Raw genomic sequence first — 24,531 nt, forward strand, 5'->3', positions numbered from 1 at the left:
GCCCACTAGAATAAACTGAGTCTAATACCTCTACACAGTTTTGTTTAACTGGGCTCTCTAATACCAGGAGTAAGGTGGCGGGGTTTAGGGTGTTGCAAACTTCAATTGTTATGCGGGGATTTTCACAGAGCAAGCTTTGGTAACTAGTTAGTCTAGCATTCATTAGCTAATGATGTCCTTTGGTATTTATTAAAGTCACCACAGCATGGGGGAACTTTACGTTTAGGTTTTGCCTAAGAGTTAGCTTATCTGCTTCTTGTGCTAACAGGGCTGTTGCTGCTAGGGCCCTTAGACATGGGGGCCAGCCTTTGGAAACCCCGTCTAGTTGTTTTGAGAGATAGGCCACTGGCCTTGGCCAGGGCCTTACAGTCTGGGTTAAAACTCTAACTGCCATTTTTTTCTTTTTCTGACACATAGGGTGTAAAGGGTTTTGTTAGGTCAGGTAGCCCCAGGGCTGGGGCCGACATGAGTTTTTCTTTTAACTCATGAAAAGCTTGCTGCTGTTGGTTGTAATAGACGTAGTTTACTAATCTACATTTTTATTAACTGTCATCTACCAAAATATTGACTTAAATCCTGTAACTATTTGATTTCAAGCTTTACATTGATCTGGTATTCCTCATGGGACTCCAATTGCGTCTAGATGGACATGAGAGTTGAAAGACCTATAAGGGGCTTCTCTCACTTTACAGTGTCTTATTTTTTCTCCTGCTGGTTGATGAAATGCGGGGTGAAAGGGATAGCCAATTGGACTAAAGTACAAGTGCCACTCCAGTTATTCGGCAGAGTGCCCAGTAAAGGTCCACCACAACACCACCACACATCCGCGTGAGGATTAACAAGGGCTGACTGATTGATAAACTCTTGAAAATTCTTAAGCTCATTGCATCCCTTCAGGTCTCCAAGGAATGCTAAGTTTCCTCCCTGTCGTGAGAGACACGAAGTGAACTTAGTGTTGGGAGACGCAGGCTGGACGGCCCTCAGGGGCTGACCCGCAGGATGCCGGACTTTGGAATATAGCAGAGAGAGCTTGGCATAACTTATTACTCCAGGCTGTGGAATCCTGGAAAAGAGCTACCACGCAGCCCACGCCTGGTCGACTGGAGGACCACCTTAGTGGAAGGGGTACAATCAGGGCCTCTGGCCTGCCATGTGCACAAGCATAACAATTGCTTTTGTTTAATGTGCAGATGGAATATTTGATCCATTCCAACCAGGCATTTGCATCCTGGTATGCTGTCTTAATTGCCAAAGTTTGTTTTAAGTTTTTAACTTTTATGATCTTCTAGTAAAATGAATGTTTCCTTTAGCACCTATTTTTATTAGTTTTTAGACCAAAGAAAGCCAAATACCATTTTACATTTAACAATGCTTTCTGTATGATTTTTATACTAGATAAGCTAAATTTTACCTTTATATTAGTGTGTTATTAATGTTAAACTTAATTTTAATAAAACCTTGTAGACATATTTATCTAATTTTTAATGTTTGACCATAAGCAAGATTTTATATACTCTTTTTAACCTTTCATAATTTTTGTTAAAGAGCAGGTTGGTGCTTCAAGAAAAACCTGTTGCATTTTTATTTTAATGTCCAGTTCACAGAAAAACTGGATGATACCTTTTTAACTTTAGCTAATATGTTTACACACAGAATTTTCTTTACAATTAATGTTTTAAAACTTGCTTAAACTTTCAAAACAATAATTTTTTTTAACCTTTTAATGTAGGTAAAAATTCACATTCTTATGCCTCCTTATAATCCTTTTACCAAAGGTATATTTTACTTTTCTTATACACCTTGCACATAAACTGTTTCTTCAATAGTACTCAGTACTTTTAAATTATACAACATTTTTTGCATAAATTTTTTTTTTCCCCGTTAGCAAAGCGGCTGCCGCTACAGATTGAATGCATCTGGGCCATTTGCGGGTTACCGGGTTAAGGATTTTTGATAGGAAGGCCTCAGTGCTTTCGGGATACGCCCTTGTTTACACTGACAACAAAGTAGTATTAGAGTGTTACAGGGTTACTGAGAATACCTTTAATTAATAATTATAGGTTTTTAATTTACCTTGGCTTTTAAAGGAATAGGGTATACTTTTTTTTTTTAACTACTTGCATATTTCTCTCTTTCTCTTTTTCTTTCTCTCTTTGACTGTCTCTGTCTCTGTCTCTCTCTGACTTTCCTTTTGCCTCTGTCTCTTCCTCTCTTTCTGCCTCTTTCTGTCTGCTGGTCTTTCCTTGCCTCTGCCAGCCGCTTATGCTGCTGTTCTCTTAACTACTGTAGGGGGTAAGGGGATCTAAAACCAGCTGTAACTGTCACTGTATGGAAACTGGTCTGGGTGCCTTGGCTTACAGGCTACCTTGTGCCATACCTTTGAAACAAGGGACCTGTCTAGGCTTCCTTCTGATGGTCAAGCCACCTCTAATGCTGGCCAGTCTATTTCACACAAAGTTTTAAGTTCTCCTGGTGTCATAGTACTCCATAGTCTTCCTTAAATCCTTTCTTGAAATTTTTCAACATAGTTCCTAGTAGGGTGGGCTTATTTGTGCCTGACCCATGCTTCTTCGAGACAAAACACCACGCTCACACCACACACACACCACAAAACAAAGAACAGGTAAAAAGGGCACACACACACTTTTGCAGTTTACACCAAACCAGAATCAAAACCAAAATTAGAGTATCCAGAAATCCAAGCCAGGTCAAAACCAAAACTAAGCAATCCAAGCAATCCAAGTATCAAGCAATCCAAGTCAAGTCAAAAACAAAAACCTAAGTGCCGGTACTGCCACACTGTGGGTGATCAGGCCATGCTTCCACTCAAATGGAGTAGGCAAGTTCCTACTCAAATGGAGTAGGCAAGTTCCCAAGACCAGTCCTGTCAAACAATTCAAACCAAGTCAAAACCAAAACCAACACCAAAGTGCTGATAAAGGCACGCCGTGGGTGATCAGGCCACACTTCCACTCAAATGGAGTGGGCAAGTTCCCAAGACCAGTCCTGTCAAACAATTCAAACCAAGTCAAAACCAAAACCAAAGTGCCGATAAAGGCATGCCGTGGGTGATCACGCCACGCTTCCACTCAAATGGAGTGGGCAAGTTCCAAAGACTAGTCTTACCAAGTTTTAGATGTCTGGACTCCAAGTGCCAGTTCCTTCCTGGTGTCCAGCCACTGCGTTGATCCTCCACGGGGGCCTGCCACACACGGCTCTGGTGAGGCATCCCACTGGTGCAAATGCCTACCTGGGAGCGCTCTCAGGATCCGCGTCGCTCGGGCTGGTTGGAGTCCCCCGCAGGGATCTTCCACAGGGCAGGCTAAAGCCGCCTAAGGAGCTACCTCTACTGTCTGTTAATCACCTCGCTTCCTGGTCAGGGAACCAAGAAATGTAGCAAGACGAGCCGCAGACAAAACTCCTCAGACACCGAGATAAAGAAGAAAGGGGTTTATTTGGCCGGGGGCATCGGCAAGACTCCTGTCTCAAGAGCCGAGCTCCCGGAGTGAGCAATTCCTGTCCCCTTTAAGGGCTCACAACTCTAAGGGGGCGTCCACGTGAGAGGGTCGTGATCGATTGAGCAAGCAGGGGGTACGTGACAGGGGCTGCATGCACTGGTGGTTAGAGTGAAACAGAACAGACTGGGAAGTTTTACAATGTCTTTCTATAATCTACAGATAACATCAGTTGCTAGGTCAGGGGTGGAATTTTAACTACCAGGCTTAGGTCAGGCAGGCCCAGGCCTGGTTTCAGGTCTGGTTCCTTGGTTTCGGGTCTGGTTCCTAGGCGCCGGGCTGCCTGCCTTTAGTTTTGCTTCTCTTTCCTTTTCTGAGTATAAAACAATATAAAACAATATGAGAGGGTCTGTCTCTCTTCTCTCAGTTGTAGGAGAATAAAGTTGCTATTGTAGCTATAGCAGAGACCAAGAGCAGAGCTTGGGAAGTCTGGGTGGTGGGTGCCCTGTGCCACTCTTCCACAGTGAAGCAAATAAGGTTTGTGGGAGGACAGGGTCGCAGCGTTCCAGCGAAGGGGTTATAAAGCAAGTAGTCTTCTGAGGGTGAGTTATTCCCAACCCAAAGACTTTTTGGCCTAAAAGCCAAGATTTAAACTGTTTATTTGGAGACTTAAGAATTCTGCCCAAAATATATGTAAAAAAAAATGTACTCTATATAAGAACAAATCCCATAAACGCTATGAAGCTCCTAATGGCTTTTAAAACATATTCTCAAGGCAGGCTAAAGTCTGAGAGATTCTTCTTATATTATCAAAGTATGCTTCCTTGTTATCTTTGAGATAAATTATAAATGTAATTTGTAAAACACGAATACAAGGCATGAGTTTGGAGTTAATATCAAAAGGCATGACCTTAGGGAGTTGACTTAAGAGTTTTTTGTTGTTATTTTGCTTTGCATCTTATTTGTTTATTTAAAATTTAAAGGAAAAAAGTTTCATTTTAAACAATTTAATTCTCATTGAAATGCATTTTAAGTGTGAGTTTCATCCTGTACATTTTATCCATTGAATCAAATTAGACAAGAAGCTGGCTTTTAAACATTAAAAAAAAGGCAAAATTAAAAGAACTCAGTACTTAAGATGCAATCTAAGGCTTAAAAATTCACTTACAAAAAAAATCTAGCTTTAAAAACAGTGAGCTTTCAAGGCGGCTAAGCTATATTAAAGTGAAGTTATACTTATTTTGACTATAAATATGAATACTAATTGGAGAAAGTATCAGACAACTATATGAGAACACATTTCATTTTTGAAAAAACAAATTTGAATGCCTGATTTGTCATCTTCATGGTAAAGATATGTCGGTTCTCTCTTTTACATAGCTCCTTTAGCTTGTCCTTATATAAGTCAACAGGGTCTCTTGATTCAGGGCATAGTTCCGAACAATTCTGCCAGTTGTCTAAATCTATTCTTTCCATTCCAAATTCCAAGTGACTCTTTCTCTTTGAAACAGATGCAAATACTTAGTTTCACAACTTTAGTCATTTTCATCCTTAGAATAAAGACTGGGAAATTGCACACTCCAGGGGTGCTGGGCAAAGGGTGCCAGGCGATGGCCAGGATGCTGGTGACTTCACCGAAGGGAGCTTTATTGTGCCGGAGCCACTGCCAGCTACCCTCCTCCAAGCACCGACTGCCAAAACATCACAGTCCAAAGAGGGGTGCTCCGTTCCCCCTTCCCACCTCCCCCCCTTCACCTCCCTGCCTATCAGCATCCAGAAGCAATTCTTTGCATGGGTGATTCTTCATCCTGATCCTGATTGGCAGCTCCAAGGATTAAACTCAGGTCCTTTGGAGCAGTCGCTTTATGCACATTAGCCCCCTGGGGTGTTGAACTCCAAAACCTCTATTTTTTCCCCCGGGTCTACCCTGTATCTCACAAAACCCTAGTTAGCCACTGTGGTACACAGTCTTTCTTCCATTCCAGGCTATCAAAAGAAAACAAAACAAAACACCAGACCTTACAACAATATGATGGATATGGTAATGATCGAGGGTCTTTAGGGCAGTGGGTAAATTCCAAGTTCTTTCATAACTGAGACTTGGGAACTCATTTTCTTCTTTATCATTAAGACTTCACATTTTCATCAGCAGAATCTTGCTTACAATAGCACAAATGATAATTTGGCTGAATGAAAATGGCTTGTGGGGTGTGTGTGTGTGTGTGTGTGTGTGTGGGTGGGTGTGTGTGTGTCCCCATTAAAAAAAGTTCCTCAAAACTGCTGAATGAAAATCAAGACCAGTGTCTTCTTAATCAAACAAAATTTCCTGCTTAGGGACTGCATTAAAAAAAAAAAAAAAAAAAAAAAAAGACCATCTGGCCTCTCTTTGCTATTTGAGGGGTTTTTTCTCCTCCTCACTTCCTGGTTATCTTTAGGGAAACATTATCATTTCTCGTATAAATTGTTTTTACCACGGTGCATTTCCTTCTGTGCATTACTTTAATAAATGGGATAGAAAGCATTGCTCCATTTCTTGAAAAATACTTTTCAGCTCTAAATGGCAGGTTTAAAGGGGGAAAAAATGAAAAATGTGCTTAAAAAAAGGAAGATGGAAGTCAAATCACAGTGAGGGCATTAACTACTCATGTTTCTTTAAACACTTCTGCCAAGGCAAGCTCTTTCTTTTTCATATATATATATACACACATATATATATATATGTGTATATACATACATGTATATATATACACACATATATATATATGCGTATATACATACATGTATATATATACACACACACACATATACATGTATAGAGAGAGTAATAATTAAAATCCAAAAATGAAAAGCCACCCTACGCACCCTACCCTACTCATTTAAGGTGATAACTATGCTAAACACCCTCCAAGAAATAAGTCTGAAATGGAATTAATTTCCACGTGGGAACAAAGATGACAATAAAAATACGATCAAATCTCAATTAACCGGAATTCTTTGGAAATGAGAGAGTACTGGTTAATTTAATTTTCTGGTTAACTGAACCCCAAATAGAAAACTTAAAAAAAAAATCCTAATTGAAACATTTCTACAATGCTTGAGTCCACTTTACTTGCATAACTACAAATCACATATTGGATCTAATTGAAAGGTTTGAGGTAATTTCAAATCTTATTTTTCCTTGAGATCATCATTAAAAAGACCTTTTTTCATTTGATCATAAATAGAGATGACGTAGGAGATTGACTTGAATGTATAATTGTATCCATGACCATGGATTTTTACAGTAATTCATAATACCACCTTCTTCCTTGTATTTTACAAATCTTTAGGAAAAGTATAATGTAGAAAACTTGTGGTTAATAAAGGTTTGATATTTTAGCAAAGTTCAGGTAAGCTGAGGTTTTTGTGCATTTACATGCTAAACAAAATGACCAAGATTCCTGCTTTTCTCACTGCTGTTCAGTAAGAATAAAAAATGAATGATAATTTTAATATAGTACTTCCGATCAATTTTGTTAGCACAAACTAAAGACTATGGAATACTTTGAGAAATACATAAACTAATTGAGAAAGCACTAGTGTTTAGTTTCCCAGTGGAACATAATGGCAGCTCAAGACTGGTCCCAAATGTCCTTCCATGGTGCAGTCACGACCAGTCCAGCTTGGGCTCCCCATTCCAATTTCCCACAGAAATTTATACTGTGCCACCTGAGTTACCAAATAATGACACCATAATTGAATCAAATTATTGCCCAACAAGAAGAGACCTCTAGTCTTACATTTTAGCGTTCCACCCTTTGATGAAGGTTATTGTAGAAGAAGCTCCTGTATTGGGTAGGAGATTGGGAAAATGTTAGCTAAGATCACTTCCAGCTCTACAATTCCAAATAGCTTGCATTGTATGAGGGAAGATAAGGATAAGACCAGGACTCATGCTCTCTCTCTGAATACCCACACACTGTCACACTCTGTCTCTCTACCTCTGTCTCTGTCCCTCTGACACACACACACACACACACACACACACACACACACCACTTTTTCTTTTGGGGAGAGGAAGATATCACCAAGCCCTCATCCCCCAAAGCAATACTAGGCAAATTTATTTTGAAATCTTTTATAAGCCAAGAACTCTGATAGCTACTGAGCACACAGTAGGGTTTTCACAAATATTTCCATAAAGGACTGAATGAAGCTGAGGAGATCTGCCATCTCTCACTTATGGGCCTACAAAAGATATTCTTATAGGGACAAAAGATCAATGCTGTCAGATTTAGCCATGGTACTGGTGTTTGTGCCGATGACTATTTTGAAAATAGTACAGTTGTTACACACTAAAAATAGGACTGTATTGTAAGGCATATATATGTGTGTGTATATATATTTATGTATTAATATTATCAACTAGTATGTCTTGGGCACAAATGTGTGAAGAATATTTTGAGGATGCATGTATTGAGTATATATTTTAGATCTCAATCTGTAACTCAGTTTAGAGCTTGCAAAGATAAAATCAGTGGGTCCTTATTTTTGTTCGCTTTGTCCTTCTATCTGTACTGTCTTTTCTCAGTATCTTTTCACCAAGCCTTGCCCTGAAGAACGATAATGACACCAAAACATAGGCACTTTTTCTTTCTAAGGACCCCTCAAGGGATATTATAAACTTAATGTCTTGGGGAATTCTGCAGAGACTTTCCAAACTGGTATACTCAAAATCAGTGTCAAGGCCCTGAGGGTGATTGGGCCCCAACTTCTGTCACCACAGTGATTTCCAGGTTGATTGGGTGCACCTGACATCCTTGGGTCAAGGGTATGGACAAGTAGCCCTGTGCCATATAGAACCACCAAACACTCTTCCAGCCCATAGAAGCAGCATCGGGAAGTACTGCGGATTATTACCTGCTGACTCTGTGTGAAGTTGTCCTTCCAATAAATACTTATTTTCCTTAGAAAAGGGCAAAAAGGTCTCATGATACATTACTTAGGTAACTGTTATACCCTAATAGAGTAGCGCACTTGTATTAATTCTTCACCATACATGACAAAGAATATATATAAAATTTGGTGACTTAGTGGAAATAATATTTATTTAGGGAGTGACGAATTCTAGGCAAAATAAAGAATGCATCAATACTCTTAACACCCAAATGGTTGACATGTGATGCAATTTACATAAGGCTTCCTTTGAATTTCATTTTTTGGAGCTTTCCTTCATATATCCATAACTGGCATTTAAAAAAATATCTACAATATGCCAGGCACTTTATACAAATTGGGTCTAATCCCTACCCAATCCCTAAATAGTGGGTATCATTTTCCCCCTTCTGCAGATGAGGAAACTGAGACACACAGTTAAAGCATCTTCTCCAGGGCCACACAACTGGCACATGGCAGAGACCAGTTTAGAATCTGGGTTTTTCTGACTCTTAAAGATCTCTTTCTGGGAGTGAAATTACCATGTCGAAGACACATCCGCATATTCATGTTTATTGCAGCACTCTTCACAATAGTCAAGATATGGAATCAGCCTAAGTGCCCATCTACAGACAAAAGGATAAAGAAAACAATTTCTTTATGGGGATGATTAGGACAATGGAATACCATTTAGCCACTAAAAGGATGAAATCCTGTCATTTTTGGCAACATGGATGAGCCTGGAGGACATTATGTTAGGTGGAATAAGTCAGGCACAGAAGACAATTACTACATGTAACAAACCTGCACATTTACCCCTTGAATCTAAGATAAAAATTCAAATTATAAATAAAAGAAAATAAATTTTAAAAACATTAAAAAAGATAAATACCACATGATCTCACTCACATGAGGAATCTAAAGAAGTCAATTTCATAGCAGTAGAGAGTAGAATAGTGGTTCCCAGAGGCTGCTGAGGGTACGGGGGAAGGGAGGAATGGGTAGAGATTGGTCAATAGGTACGCAAAGTTAGACAAGAAGAGTAAGTTTTGATGTGCTATCACACAGTAGGGTGACTACAGCAAATAACAATGTAATCTATATTCAAGACAGCTAGAAGAGAATATTTTGACTGTTGTCACCACAAAGAAATAATAAATGTTTAAAATGATGGATGTGGTAATTACCCCGATTTGATAATTATACTGTGTATCCATGTACTGAAACATCACATTGTACCCCATAAATATGTACAATTATTAGGTGTCAATTACAAGTACAAATTTTTTAAAAAAAAATTTCTTTCCTCAGCAACATATTGCTGCTACAGCTTCAAGGAATTGGAAATTTTTGATATACTAATATGAATAAAATGTGGAAGCTGTAGATTCTGGCAGTATTTCAACTACTTCTAAACTTTAATTTTGAAAAGACGAATAGTTAAACATTGGTCATGTGTTCCTTCTTCACCAGGAGCTATTCAGAAATTTCACAGGCTAAACCCTCCCAGTTCTGTCTTAGAAGGACTGACATCTGGATCATATTGGCAAGGGGGTGCTTTAAACATAAGAGAAAATTAGGAGAAAGACCTAAGACTGGATTACTTCCATGAGTTCACTCACCAATATCCGCCCAAGTACTGTTTTTTTTCTTGTAACTAGCTTGTCATCCATTCTTTCTACTCAGTGAACAATGGCTTGTGACCTCACAGTTAGCGAGTTCATAGGAGAAATATATCAGTTATAATTAATGTTTACTAGAATAAATGTAAATATTTTAAAACATACAACAGTTCCAAGCACATGTGATTTCCATTTTATTTCATGAAACATTAAAAATCCACTTGTCCACCTCATTAATTATAACCTGCTCCCAGCCCTGACCTGTATATAATTCCTCCTGACATAAATTGGAACAAGGTGCTCAGAATAGAAGCAGCCTACACCCCAACTGGGCTACAAAATGTCAAGTTCCCAAACCTCTCAAAAGTGTAACCTGACATTTTGCTAAGATTAGAGACAGTTTATGAATTTAAAAAGAGGGCTTAAGGACTCACCACAGTTAAACCTACAGTAACTCCTGAAATATCCAAAGTAAATAGGACTAAGGGAGCCCTGGGGACACCAAAACCCTGTTAGAAGAGAAGGAACAGTCTTTAGTGGGTGGTATTTCTTTGCAGAAAATAATGTACATGCATTCAACCAGAATTAAGAAGAATGCAACAATAAACTTTGAGGCTTGAAGCCCTCTAGAGATCTAAAGGAGTCATGAATGGGCCATGTGAAATATTTCTCCTTTTGCTACATGTGAATGATTGAATTTATACTGCCCATTAATCCTAAATGTTGAAGGCAAAAAAAAAAAAAAAGAGAGAGAATGGCTAACTTTTTAAATAGTATTCTTCTTGACATGAATATAATATGTATTTATTATACATATGTATAATGTATATTGGTGAATATTTATAACATTCCTAAAGAGCAAAACACCTATAGAAGGATCTAACTGCAAAGAAGCAACATTCCACAGGTTGATCTTTCTAGTCATTTTCTGTACCTCTTAGCCACAAAAATGGGATCAGACTTTACATTTTGTTTTGCAAGTTGTTATTTTAAATAAATATATTGGGTGATTTTTCATGTTTAAAGACTCTTCTGACTTTTCAAGATTAATTTTAAGTACCTTTTAGTACAACTAAAGTATTACAGCCACCTTCCAAATCAAATAGACTATATAAGCTGAAGATTTACTAAATATTAAAATGTTAGCAATTTTCCCCCATTATAACATGCACTGTCAATAGGGGCAATATTGCCCACAAGAGGGAGAAAACTAGTTCTCAGTGGCAAAAAACAAACAAACAAACAAAAAACCTTACTCTTTTTATGCACAAAGCACAGATATACATAAATAGATATATACTATATTTGTGGTATTAAAATTTCAAGCAAGGAGCAATTAGCAAAAAATGTTTCAACAGGCTCCTTGTGACGGGGTTGAAAATGAAAATAGGTTGTAAACACTGCACTACAGCATCAGACTTGTAAAAAGTGGCCTTCATATTGCTAGAATTCAGAAGATGATTTTTTCCATTTTAAATTTATCAACCTTGAATAAATTTTTAACTCATTTCTTATAGTTGCAGAAACCAAGGTTCCAAGAAGCAGATTTTTGGAGAGTTGATGTTTTGTGATATCCCCATGGTCAGCACATGTGATATCTGCCATGTTCTTACTAAAGACTCCTTGGGGTCTGGGTTAGGAGGCACATGTTGAGTGAGAGGATGTTTTGAGGGCAGATGAACACATCATCTCAGAAAGGGCTAGGGCCTGCTAAGTCTGCATCTCAACATTTATCAGCTCTTGCTCTGTGCTGCCCTCTTGTGATGTCTGGGCCTCCAGTATACCTTGATCTCAAAACCTTCAGTTGCCCTAAATTGATGGACCACCTGCCCTCCAGTGCTTCTTGGCACCAACACCAGGAGATGGTCAAGGAAAGAAGAGAACACCAAAAGAAGCAGATTTCCTTAGAGGAAGAAGCCAGTGTCAGAAGAGGAAGAAAAAGTCACAAAACTTCCCTTTGGCCCTTTAACCCTAGGAGAGGGTGGGCCAATTTTCCACAAAGCTGCTGTTATTACAGGCCACACAGCTCACCAAGGAGCAAGGCAGGAGCTGAGATTCTTCATCACCTTCTGTGGTAGGCAGACTTTCTAAAATGGCAGCCCAAAGATGTCCACCTGAATCCCTGGAACTTGTGGATGTGACATCACTCCTTGGATTGTGTTGTGTTACAGAGCACAGCTGATGTTAGAAAGGGAGATGATGCAGGTGGGCCTGACCTAATCACATGAACCCTTAACTGCTGAGAACGTTTCCTGACTGATGAAAGAGGAATTTAGAGAGATTCCATGTGTGTGAAGGACTCAATGTGCTGTTGCTTTGAGATTGGAGATGGCCACTTAAGAAGGAATGCAGATGACCCTTAGAAAGAGTGGACCACAGCTTATAGCTATCAAGGAGTTCAGTCTTACAGCTGCCAGAAAGTGAATTCTGCCAACCAGAGCGAGCTTGGCAGCAAATTCTTCCCTAGGGCCTCCAGATAAGAGCTTCGTCTGGCCAACAGCTCTATTTCAGTCTTGTGAGACCCTGAGCAGAGAACACAGCTGGGCCACCCAGACTTGCAACCTACAGAACCACGAGCTAATAAATGGGGTGTTGGTTTAATCTGTACATTTGTGCTAATTTGCTATGCAGCAATAGTAAATGAACACACTTTCCCTTCTCTATGACCATCCTGATGGGGGGCATCCTGGCAATGTCTGTATCCTAGATCACAGATTCTGGTGAGTGACAATCAGTTCAAATACAGTGTCCAATCCCGGGCCTCTGACTGACTTCTTAACCCTTCAAGAATCCACAATAAGTCTTGCCAGACAAGTCCTAGCTCTTGACCTCTGCTCTGACCAATTGTCCCTTAGGAAGATTTTAATCACCTTCCGCTTAATGATCAATTTCTCAGGGCTCTCTGCTTTCACACCCTCTACCACCTGGCTTATTTAGTGCTTAGCATCTTCTCCAAGTCAAGCATCCATCTGGTGTATTTCACTCTGGTTGTCTTTTACCCGCTTAGAACTTTTCTTTCTACATCTAGAACGTGTCCATTCTGCCTCTTCAAATCTCCAATGCCCTTATTTTCCTATAACGGGCTGCTCAAAGATTATGTAAGAAGAAAAGTGAAAGTCTGAATACTCTTCCATGTGTTAATTTTCCTGAATTTTCTATAGGGGAAACAGAAACAGTGATGATATGCCATGATCATATGCTATGGTGGAAAGAGAAGGAAAGGATTAAGCATCAGACATGGTTGAATATGAAACTTTCCCAGTATTTTATCACCTCTGCGTGTTTTTAAATTTTTCCAGGCCTCACGCTCCTCATTTGTAAAAGAATAATAGTAATACTTAACTCATAGAGCTGCAAGGAGGAATGAAAATGGTAAAGACCCATATAACAGAAACCAGCACGCACAGACACTTAAATATCACTGTGAGAAGAACTGAGGTGGTTGTTTGTATAAAATACTTCCAATTTTTCAGAGGCTGTAGCTTTGTAAATAATCTTTTTATCTCTTCTATTATCATCAGAACAAAGCCATTGTCACCCTTCCTTAAGGCAGACTTTAGCCTCGACAATTAAGAGTATTGTATAACATGGAAACAATGATTTGACATTAGAATGCTGTACCCATTACTCTGAGAATAAAGAAAGTGAGTTTTAGGATTAGGAATAAAGTTCTTCAGTTGCCACATTTGTTAGGATATTTCTGGGTTTTCTGTAAAGTTGAGTAAACCCTAAGCCCCATGAAGGCAGGGCCCATGCTTAATTCATCCTGAGTATCTACAGGGTTTGGTTGAAAACTGTGTCCTCAGTAAGTACTTACTCACTTATTCATTTATTTATGCATTGAAAAATCAGTTAAAGAGTAAAATTTAGCTGGGCACAGTGGCATGCCTGTAGTCTCAGCATTTTGGGTGGCTGAGGTGGGAAGATTGCTTGAGCCCAGGAGTTCGAGGCCAGCCTGAGCAACATAGTGAGACCCCATCTCAACAAAGAAAAAAAAGAGTAAAATTTCTGCTGAAAACTGTGGTGAGCTCAACATTTTATTTTTTTGAATTCTCCTTATGTTCCTAGTGAACATTTATAACTTTAATTTTTCTTTTAATTAATAAATCTTAATACTTCTCTGATAGAACCAAAGGGGATATTTGGATACTTGGGGGTTGGGAAGGGTGGGACATATGCTCCCCAAAATCTCCAAGTTCTTCAGCTTCTGACTTGTGCTCCAACCTGAAAATAAACCCAGAAAGTGTCATATAAAATGGCCAACGTATTTCCAACTGTTTTCTTCCTTTTGTATTTCCGGCTCATTACCCAGGATGCATTTCCAGTGTCCTAATGGCCCTGTCTTACACCAACTGTTTCTTCCTGCTTCTGCACATCAGGGACTTTAAATTCCAGATTTAAGAGACTTGCGTGTTGAAGAGCTTTTCTCTTTCTGTAAATTACTTGTCATTAAAATAACAAAGGATGCACTCATTAGTCAAATTAAAGATCATCTATCTGGAAGTGTGTCAAATGCAGATAAAGTATAAAGAAGCATTGTTGATACTTTTTTTTTAAAATGTGGACTTAATGAATAACTTTGCTGTTAAAATTCAGCAGCCAAGGGCAATGAAAAATTCCCATGGCTTTAAAATTCACAGCTTTGGCAGACTTCTTAATGGACAAAGTTCAAGAGATTCATAGCTTCCCTAACTTAAAATAAAAATCCCCAAACCACACAAGGTAGCATTATTATACTCTGAATACTCTTAAGAAAAGGTCTTATTAGCTGATGCTTCATAATTATTTGCTAAAAAAGTTGAGTGTTATAATTTAGCCTCTCACTAGCTTAGCCTTTAGACATAATGTAACATTATTGCTTTAAGTTGTATACTGGCTTAAGGTAAGTAACGTGCTTCACAACAACCTGCTGATTAGTAGAGTCCCTTTCTCAGTCATTACCCTAGAGCAAGGTTCTGCAAACTATAGACCACAGGCCGCCTATGTACCAAATCCAGGCCTCTGCCTGTTTTTGTGTGGCCCACAAGCTAAGAATGGTTCTTACATTTTTAAGTCATTGAAAAAAAATTGTTTAAATATTATTTTGTGACTTGTGAAAATTATGTGAAATTCAAATTTCAGTGTCTATAAATAAAGCTTTTTTGTAACACAGTTACCTCCAATTGCTTTATATAGTCTATGTCGAGCTGAGGGGTTTGGACAGAGACTGCATGGCCACAAAACCCAAAATATTTACCGTCTGGTCCTTTATGAACAAGGGTGCTGACCCCTTGCCTAGATTCATGCTCTGTGAGAACAGTACAAATAGCTTGACACTTTTCTCCCCTAATAGTGTGGGGTTGTCCATAGATCCTGGTAGTCACATGATCCTGCTCTGACTACTGCCCTTGTCACATACGCACACAGACGTATACATACACACACGTACGTGTGCACACACACTTTTTTTTTTTCCAATTATTGGGAATGGGGAAAAAGGAGAACGACTAATAGCCAAGCCTACCCCTGTTCCCTAGGGTTGTGGGAATATTCTGCTTGTTCCCTTTGGCGAAATGGAATTGGAGTATTTTTTTTTTTTTTTTTTTTTTTGAGACAGAATCTCGCTCTGTTGCCCAGGCTGGAGTGCAGTGGCGCGATCTCGACTCACTGCAAGCTCTGCCTCCCAGGTTCGCGTCCATTCTCCTGCCTCAGCCTCCCGAGTAGCTGGGACTACAGGCACCCGCCACCATGCCTGGCTAATTTTTTGTATTTTTAGTACAGACGGGGTTTCACCATGTTAGCCAGGATGGTCTCGATCTCCTGACCTCGTGATCTGCCTGCCTCAGTCTCCCAAAGTGCAGAATTGGAGTATTTTAATCTGGGATAAAATCTTTGTAACAATTAAGCAAATGGTTTCTGACTTTTTTTTTTTTTTTTTTTTTTTTTACCACCAATGACCACTTTTAAAAAAATTTTTAAATGCTTGGATGCTATGCTTATCATTCTTAAAAACAGCTTTATTGAGATACAATTCACACATTACAAACATCCATTTCAAGTGTATAATTCAGTGGGTTTTAGTATATTCAGAGTTTTGCAACCATCACCACTACTTAATTCCAGAGCATTTTCATCACCCCCAAAAGAAACCCCATACCCATTAGCACTCATTCCGCATTCTCCCCTCCCCTATCCCCTGGCAACCATGAATCTACTTTCTGGAGCTATGAATTTGCCTCTTCTGGACATTTTATGTAAATAGATCATACAATATGTGGCCCTTTGTGACTGGCTTCTCTCATTTGGCGTAACATTTTTAAAAAAACCTTTTCACTTTTAACTTCATAAATCCTCAGGTTTAGAAGTATTTGATAAAACAATCATTGAAAAAGTAATTGTACAATATCCTCTGGGTTTTTCAAAACACTGAAAAAAGCCCACAAACTTTTCTTACAGTCCCTAGGGATGCCTATGAGTCTGGGTAATGCCATGTTAGGCATCACTATGCCACTACATGCTCATTCTATCATTTACTAAGCAAATATTTACAGAGCACCTGGTATATGCCAAGTGCTTCTCGAGGTGTGGAACAAGACATGCCTCTGAGTTTCAGATCTAAGCTCTTCGCAACCTTCCTTTCCATTAGACACTGGCTTGTTTTGTCAACCTGTAAACAGCATATTGCCAACACACTGTGCCTACCTATAAATTTTCCATTTTTAGTATTTTATATAAAAATGAAAAATGATATCATTTCTTAAATTATTAAAAATGATTTAAGTTGCCTTCAACTTTCCAAGTACCTGGAAAAAGCTCCTGAATCCTCATCCCCTTCTTTTCCTACTTATCTGCCCACATTTTTGTCTTTTCTTCCATCTTAGAACCCCTTTTCTCTTTGATTAATATTCTAAATCCTTTAGCACATGACAATAAGATATTGCAAATAGCCATGGGGTATCAGACAAGCAAAGAAACAAAATTTACACTTTGGTCATTCATGACTTTTTTTCTTAGTATCTAGCTAGATGTCTGTCATCATTGTTATTGCTCACTCACTAGCAAAGGTTCAGAATTTCTATTCCAGAGGTAAACTAGGCAAAGTCTCTACAATCCAGGCAGAGAGAGAGCTTAAAATAGTGGCATTAAGGTCACTGTGTATTAGAAACTGAATGGTATCTGTTTCCTCTAATCTGGTGAGTCTCTCTTATGAACAGTTCTTTTAAATGTTGGACATTTGTACTTGCTAACATGGCTTGATCCTAAAGGATAGAGTCCAAATCAAGCACATCTGGGCATATTTAACCTGGAAAAAATGCCCCCAGAAGGCCATGTTAGCTTTGTCTTTGAAGGGCTGTCAAAGAACAGAGTAACTGAACATGTTCTGTGTTGTAGAGAGGGGGCCAAACAGGGGTAAAAGCTATAGGGAGAGAGATACAGATTTCATCTAAGGACAAACTTTGTCACTGCAAATGATGTCCCTCATTGGAATGAGCCTCCTGAAGATCCCCTGTTGTGCTAGCATTCCTGGGGGCCATTAGAAAGGGGTTGCTGGTGATATGACAGGAATTCAACCAGGATAAGGTTTGAGACCAAAGATCTTTAACTCCCAATGATGTAGATTCTGTGGTAAGAGTGATGATAAGGAACCCGGCTGGGGAGAATTTTGGCTTAAAGCAGCTACAATGGTTCAATCCCAAAGATTGGTGCAATTTTGTAAGTGAAAGAGATGATGTCTTAATGCCAACGGTAACATACTTTTTAAAGCATTTATGCAGCAATTTAACAAATGAAAAGGAAAGCATTAGTTAACATTTATAGTTAAATGTTGGAGATTTTTAACCTGTCCAGATATTCAATATTATATTCCTTAAAAAAAAATATTTGAGCCAAAGGCTAAAAATAGTCTTTTGAAATATGTATATTTCAAAATACATAGACACACATGCATAAAGAATTAGTCTTTAAATATAGATTCTTCAAAAGTATTATATGCCTGAACTTGCTGGATCATTAGACAAGAGCGGCATGAGAAAACCTGAAATTTAAAAACACAGGCAGTATGTACTTTTTACAAGAAAATAATGAGCCACAGGGAGGAACCTATCTCGACATTAATTATGAAGAACATAATACTTTAAAATCTAGTAGGACTTCATTGCCTTAGACTAGAATTAATCAGAAGTTCTCTTCATTTCTTGAAATTATGTTTTCTTGGTTCAAAGTTATAAATCTCAAAGCTGTATAGTTTGAAAAGCTTTTAGAAGGCTTTGTTGTCAGAAAAAAAAATGGATTGCCTCTGCTATATACATTTTTAAGGCTGACAATTAAATATTTTCTCATATTGAATATGCTATCTTATGTTATAACTTGAAGGGCTCTGATGAGATTTAGTACCAGCTACAGTATCTGAAAATCCCTACAATTTCAGTTACGACATTCCATTACATGGAAGTGCCATTTTATCACAAATAACCAAGGTTACGTTTTAAAATTTTACTTTCCATTAATTAATTCGGCAATGCACATATGCAACAGATAGGTAAGTTTTGTGCTAGGCATTGAGGAAAATTCAAACCTTCCATTGTACAAGTTTCAAAGACTTATTCACACAGTTGTTTAACAGGATTGCCAAAAATTGAAGTCTATTTTTTTCTCTACTGACATTTTATGTACTTGCTAATCTGCCTGTCGGCTCAATCTGCAGCTTTCGGGAATGCTCAGCTGCTGTTATAACCTCAGCGCATCAACTCTAATTTGTAAGAAGATACTGTAACCTTAAAAGGTCACCTTATATATTCCTTGCACATATTGGAAGAAAGGCAAAGATGAGCATGACTGGGGATTAAAGTGACATTATTAGGTTTATCCTAAGGATAACATGGCTTCTTTAAAATATAGAGTTTGTCAGGCAATTTTGGAAATTAGAGATATGTTATTTGGGGTTCTGGCAACTCTTTGCTATATAACTCCAAAAATTAATTAACCTCTTGGTCTACAGAGAACATAAGGGCTCTGCAGGAAAGGGAAGTGTGCATGATGCTACTACATCACAGACTTTAAATGAAGTCACCAGGAGAATGCATGCAGTTATAATGTTATCACTTCATAGAGACTTCCTGGAGGAACATAAATTATATGAAGAAAATTTGTACCATTTCCTCTAAGAAGGGTGATTTTCGCCTACACAAGTAATTTGTATTTTCACTGTAGAAGTTAAAATTCCTCTTTGTAATCCTTGTAAACAAAGGAGGACCATTTTCCTGGCTCTTATGGCTATAATGTTTCTTCCTCCAATGCCTTCTCTCAACATAATCTACTAAACCCTTTGGGCATTTTTAAAATGCGCATTTTCAAAGTATTTTTGAGTATTATTTGTCATGCTATGAAACTAATACATTTTTTAAAAAGTATGCTATTATTTTGGGGGTCAGTCAGCATTTCAGTGTATTTTTTCTTCATAAATTTTCTTATTAAACTCATATACTTCCAAGACGCTTTGCTGTATTGAAGTGTCACTTGAGTTTAGTAGGCTGGGATCATAAATGCATAGAAAAGAATGAGAATACTTCAAGGTGCACCTTCCTCTAGAAATAGTGATACCTCCGGTCACTTTATAAATCTCTATTCCTGAGAAAGGAATGCCTCATTCTGAACTGGCTTAGCGTTCCTGGGAGATTCATATTACAGTACAACTCAATGGCGTATTTTACTGTCAGGGCCATAGATAACAGTGAGTTCATGATAACTACTATCCAAATCTTCCAAATGTAACAACTTAAAGAATGAAAACTAAAAGCGGAATTTAAATTGCACAACTGATACAGGAATATTTTATTTTTACACGAGGTTATAATTTATTCTTTTTTCAGGTAATTTGTAATTTATATATAAATATAAGATACATATTTTAATTCTAATACAAATAAGAATATGCAACTTAACAGTATTTCAAACAATAACTATTTTCACCTTATTTTAATTCTAAAGTAGAAATATATTTATATACCAAGTGTAATAAATACAAAATAAATTATTTATCAAGTAGGGGTAAATTTATAAAGTTAAAAAATACATAACATTTTCTATAATTTATATAATAAAATAATTATTGTTGCCATGTAGACATAATTTAAATTATAAAACACTATCATATTTTCTTTTGCCTGTTTTGCAATTGTTTAAATGTCTTTTAAAACCTATTAGAATTCAAAGATAAACACATTGAATCAGAGGAAGATCCAGGAATTGTGCCAATTTCTCCATAAAATTCTCTACGCATATGGAGATATACCCTATTTTATGAGGTATTTTATTACCTATTAAATTTTATATCTGTTAAAATAATCATGATATCTAATATAAGTGATAAAACATCATTACAAAGTAAAACAAAACCAGGTATGCATGAAGTTTGCTTTTCAATTATGTATGTTCAATTTGTGTTTTATTTTATTTTGTTTTGTTTTGTTTTGTTTTTGAGACAAGGTCCCAGGCTGGAGTGCAGTGGCACCATCTTAGCTCACTGCAGAACTGACCTCCCAGACTCAAGCGATCCTCCTGTCTCAGCCTCCCAAGTAGCTGGGACTACAGGTTTGCACCACCAGGCCTGGCTAATTTTTTATTTGTTTTGTAGAGATGGGGTCTCAGTATGTTGCCCAGGCTGGGCTCAAACTCGCTGGCTCAAGCAATCCTCCCACCTTGGCCTCCGAAAGTGCTGGAGTTACAGGCGTGAACCACAACAGTGCCAGATCCAATTTGTATTTTAAAGCATTCAGTATAAGCTCTTTAAGAAACAAAGGCTGATATCGTTCTCTGTTAACCACTAATCTTCAGCCATAACTTGCAGAAACAAATTTAGAGATTGGTAGTTATCAGAAGTGAACAGGTGGGCACCAAAACCTGATCCCCGCTGGCAAGGAGATTCTTATCAAGTTTCAGCAAATCCAGTGAGGTAACCTGAAGCCTGAGATTCTCCTTCTCTTCTGCCTACCCCAGTGATTCTCAAAGGGAGGTTTATTTTGCCCCCAGTAGACATTTTGCAATGTGCTGAGACATTTTTGGTTGTCACACTTTGGGGGCATGGGAGTGTTACTGGCATCCAGTGGCTTAAGGCCAGGGATACAGCTAAACATCCTACAGTGCACAGGACAGCCCCACAAATAATTATGAAACCCCAAATGTCAATAGTGCCAACGTTGAGAAATCCTGACCTGGGAGAATCTAGACTGGATGTTGGGGAACATTTGGGATTGACGTCCACAGAGCCAGTGTATGTATGTCTGTGTATATGTATGTTTGTAGATTTACACACATCTACATGTATATTAACAATGGAGACAGATCATGTCCCTATTTAATTTATGCAAATGCAAAGGCAATGGAATATGTTGGAAAAGGGGAGAGGGATTTAAATAGTCTTAGCAATTTTTCCTGATACCTAATGTGTCTATTCCTAAAGTGAAGTTAGGTGTTGGGGCATGCATCTGCCATGTCTTGAGCAAGTAACAATTCTCTGAGTGTCTCAGAGTATAAATTGAAGCCAGTCTAATGTTCGGATGTATTTTGCACAACAGTTTCTTTTTTGCTCTCAATATTTCAGTTAAGGTTCAACCAAAAATGCAGCAATCATAGATATTTTTGACAATTCAGTCATGTACCAAGATAGGCCCATATTACGTGTGAGAATTTTACCTGGGAGGTATTGAACACACCCAAACTGGATTATGAAGTATCTTCTGCACTTTTTAAAAACCAATACAAATGAGACACCACTACACACCTACCAGAATGGCTAAAATGAAAACAGGGACAACATCAAATGCTGGGGAGGATGCAGAGAAAGCTGGGTCACTGATACATTTCTGGTGGGGATGTAAAATGATTCAGCCACTCTGCAACACGCTTTGGCAGCTTCTTACAAAACTGAATGTGTACTTGCCATATGACCCAGCAATTGCACTCCTAGGCATTTATCCCAGAGAAATGGAAACTTACAGTCACACAAAATCCTGCACACAAATGCTCATAGCAACTTTGTTTGTAATAGCTCCAAAGTAGAAACAACCCAAATGTCCTTAAACAAGTTGATGATTAAACTGTCATATATCCACACCAAGGAACATTACTCAGCAATAAAAAGGAAAAAGCGACTGATACATGCAACAACTTGGATAAACCTCTAGAAAATTAAGTGAGCAGGAAAAAATGTCAATCTCAAAAAATTGCATACTGTATGATTACGTTTATATTATATTCTTGAAGTAGCACAATTATAGAGATGGAGAACAGATGATTACTGGTTTCTGGGGGTTAGGGATGGGGTAAGAGGTGGGTAAAGGGTGCAGACCGCCCAGCACATTTTTTTGCAACTTCCCATGGATCTGTAATTATTTCAAAATACAATTTTTAAAATTATGTTTCTGTAACAACAGAGCCCTGGGAAACAAGATCACCCAAATGGTCTCATTCACAGTGGTAGAGTTGGTCAGTGTTATATTCTCAGCCCTCAGCAGTGGCAACCCTTAGCACCATGCCGTCTAAAATGCATTTTTTTCCATTTCTACCTTTTGTATTTACTGCTGTTTATTTTTTTGTTTTAAAGACAGAAATACATAAACATGAGTATAAGTGTAATTTTATTTCTAGGTATAGCTGTAAGTATAAGGGGTGTAACATTGTAAAAGAGTTTAATTGTTGTAAGGAATAAGACAGATGAAGGAAAAAAATGCTTTTTTGGATTATAATATGAAAGGTGGTGATAAGTGATCATGTCCATTTAATACTATTTGGTGTTGTTTTAGCATATTAGGATAATTTGTCCTAAAAGGTTACATTTTTAGCAACAAATTAGTTTTCATACATTACAGGGATATTTATACATATACATGCACACATGCATACACACACACACACACACATACACACACACATTTGTCTAAAGAGATGCTTTTGAATCATTACAGCCATTGCAGACATTATTCCGCCGTGTGTACATATGTGTATATTTACATGCCTCTGTGTGGGTGGATGTGTATTCATTCAGAGGGTAAGAGGTAGAAATGTCCATAAAACCCAGCCTTCTCTGAAACCTTCAGTTTGTATCTAAAAAAAGAGAAGTTAACCTAACATTTTTAAGTGCCTAGTATGTAACCAATACTCTGTTAAGTGATTTATATACCATTTATATATATAATCCTTCATTTAGTGATTATTCTATAAACCTTGTGAGTTGTCCACATCATTTCAATTTTACAGGTGAGGAAACTTGGGAAGTTTAAGGAATCAACCCAAGGTCACAGTTAAGATGTGGCACGTTAGGGTCTTTACTCAAGGGTCTCTGATAGTGTGCTTCTAAGTCTACTGCCTGGAGTGATTCTCTTACTAAATAGTAGTTTTATCATTGTCAAAAAAAAACCATCAAACATCATTGTACTAGACCTGGCATTTTCTTCTTTTTTTTTCTTTCTTTCTTTTTTTTTTTTTGAGACGGAGTCTCGCACTTTGGCCCAGGCTGGAATGCAGTGGCGCGATCTCGGCTCACTGCAAGCTCCGCCTCCCGAGTTCACGCCATTCTCCTGCCTCAGCCTCCGGAGTAGCTGGGACTACAGGCGCCCGCCACCACGCCCGGCTAATTTTTTTGTATTTTTAGTAGAGACGGGGTTTCACCGTGTTAGCCAGGATAGTCTCGTTCTCCTGACCTCGTGATCCGCCCGCCTCGGCTTCCCAAAGTGCTGGGATTACAGGCGTGAGCCACCGCGCCCGGCCTTCTTTTTGTTTTTCTAAACAGAGGATATGAGCAGACATTGCACAAGAAATGCAAATAGACCTTCAACACATGCAAAGACACTCAACGTCACTCAGAAGAGAATGCAAAGCTACACAGAGATGCCGCTTTTCAGATATCAGATAGGCAAAGGTGCACAAGTTGGACAATGCTCTCTATTGATGAGGCTCTGGGGCAGTGCTCTCACACAGGCTGGTTAGACAATGTTATTTATTTATCAAAATTAAAAACTGCATTTGCCCTTTGGCCCAGCAATCCCACTTCTGGGGATTTTTAATACAGATACATCCGCCCCATACAAACTGATGAACACAACGTTTTTCAGTGCACATTGCTTTAATGGCAAAATATTGGACACACTCCACGTGACTAGTAGGAGAAGGGTCAAATCAATTATGGTACATTGTCATAGTGCAATGATACGCAGTTTTGTTTTGTTTTTAAAGAGGAAGCTCTCTGTGGACTGTTATGGAAAGATCTCTAGGGTATACTGTAAAGCAGAAAAAAGCCAGGGTGAAGAATAATGTATGTGAAAGGCCACTATTTGTGTAAGAGGAGGGAAATATATTTACATTTGCCTACAACAATCAGAAAAATTGCTGTAGAAATTGATATCACAACAGGAGACACATGGTATACTATAATTCACAACTTTGGGCAGCTTGGGAATGACGATGTTTACATACCAATTAGGGACTCAAGAAATCCTATAAAGTTTTTCTTCAGGATCCTAGTATTCAAATTAGCATAAGGATCAGACATGGAATATAATCTCTGA

At 38.2% G+C, this 24,531-nt stretch overlaps 1 protein-coding gene across 10 annotated transcripts in view; it reads right to left on the minus strand.

The window, feature by feature from the left end:
- Window positions 1–24,531, minus strand: part of MID1 (midline 1) — a 654,743-nt gene that overhangs the window by 140,794 nt on the left and 489,418 nt on the right. The window contains exon 1 of one of the 10 annotated variants that reach the window (XM_054544082.2): window positions 3,127–3,802. The gene's annotated coding sequence lies outside the window, so the exon portion shown is untranslated. 10 annotated transcript variants of the gene reach the window in all.

This window comes from Pongo abelii, chromosome X (genome assembly GCF_028885655.2).
Source record: "Pongo abelii isolate AG06213 chromosome X, NHGRI_mPonAbe1-v2.0_pri, whole genome shotgun sequence".
Taxonomy (NCBI): domain Eukaryota; kingdom Metazoa; phylum Chordata; class Mammalia; order Primates; family Hominidae; genus Pongo; species Pongo abelii.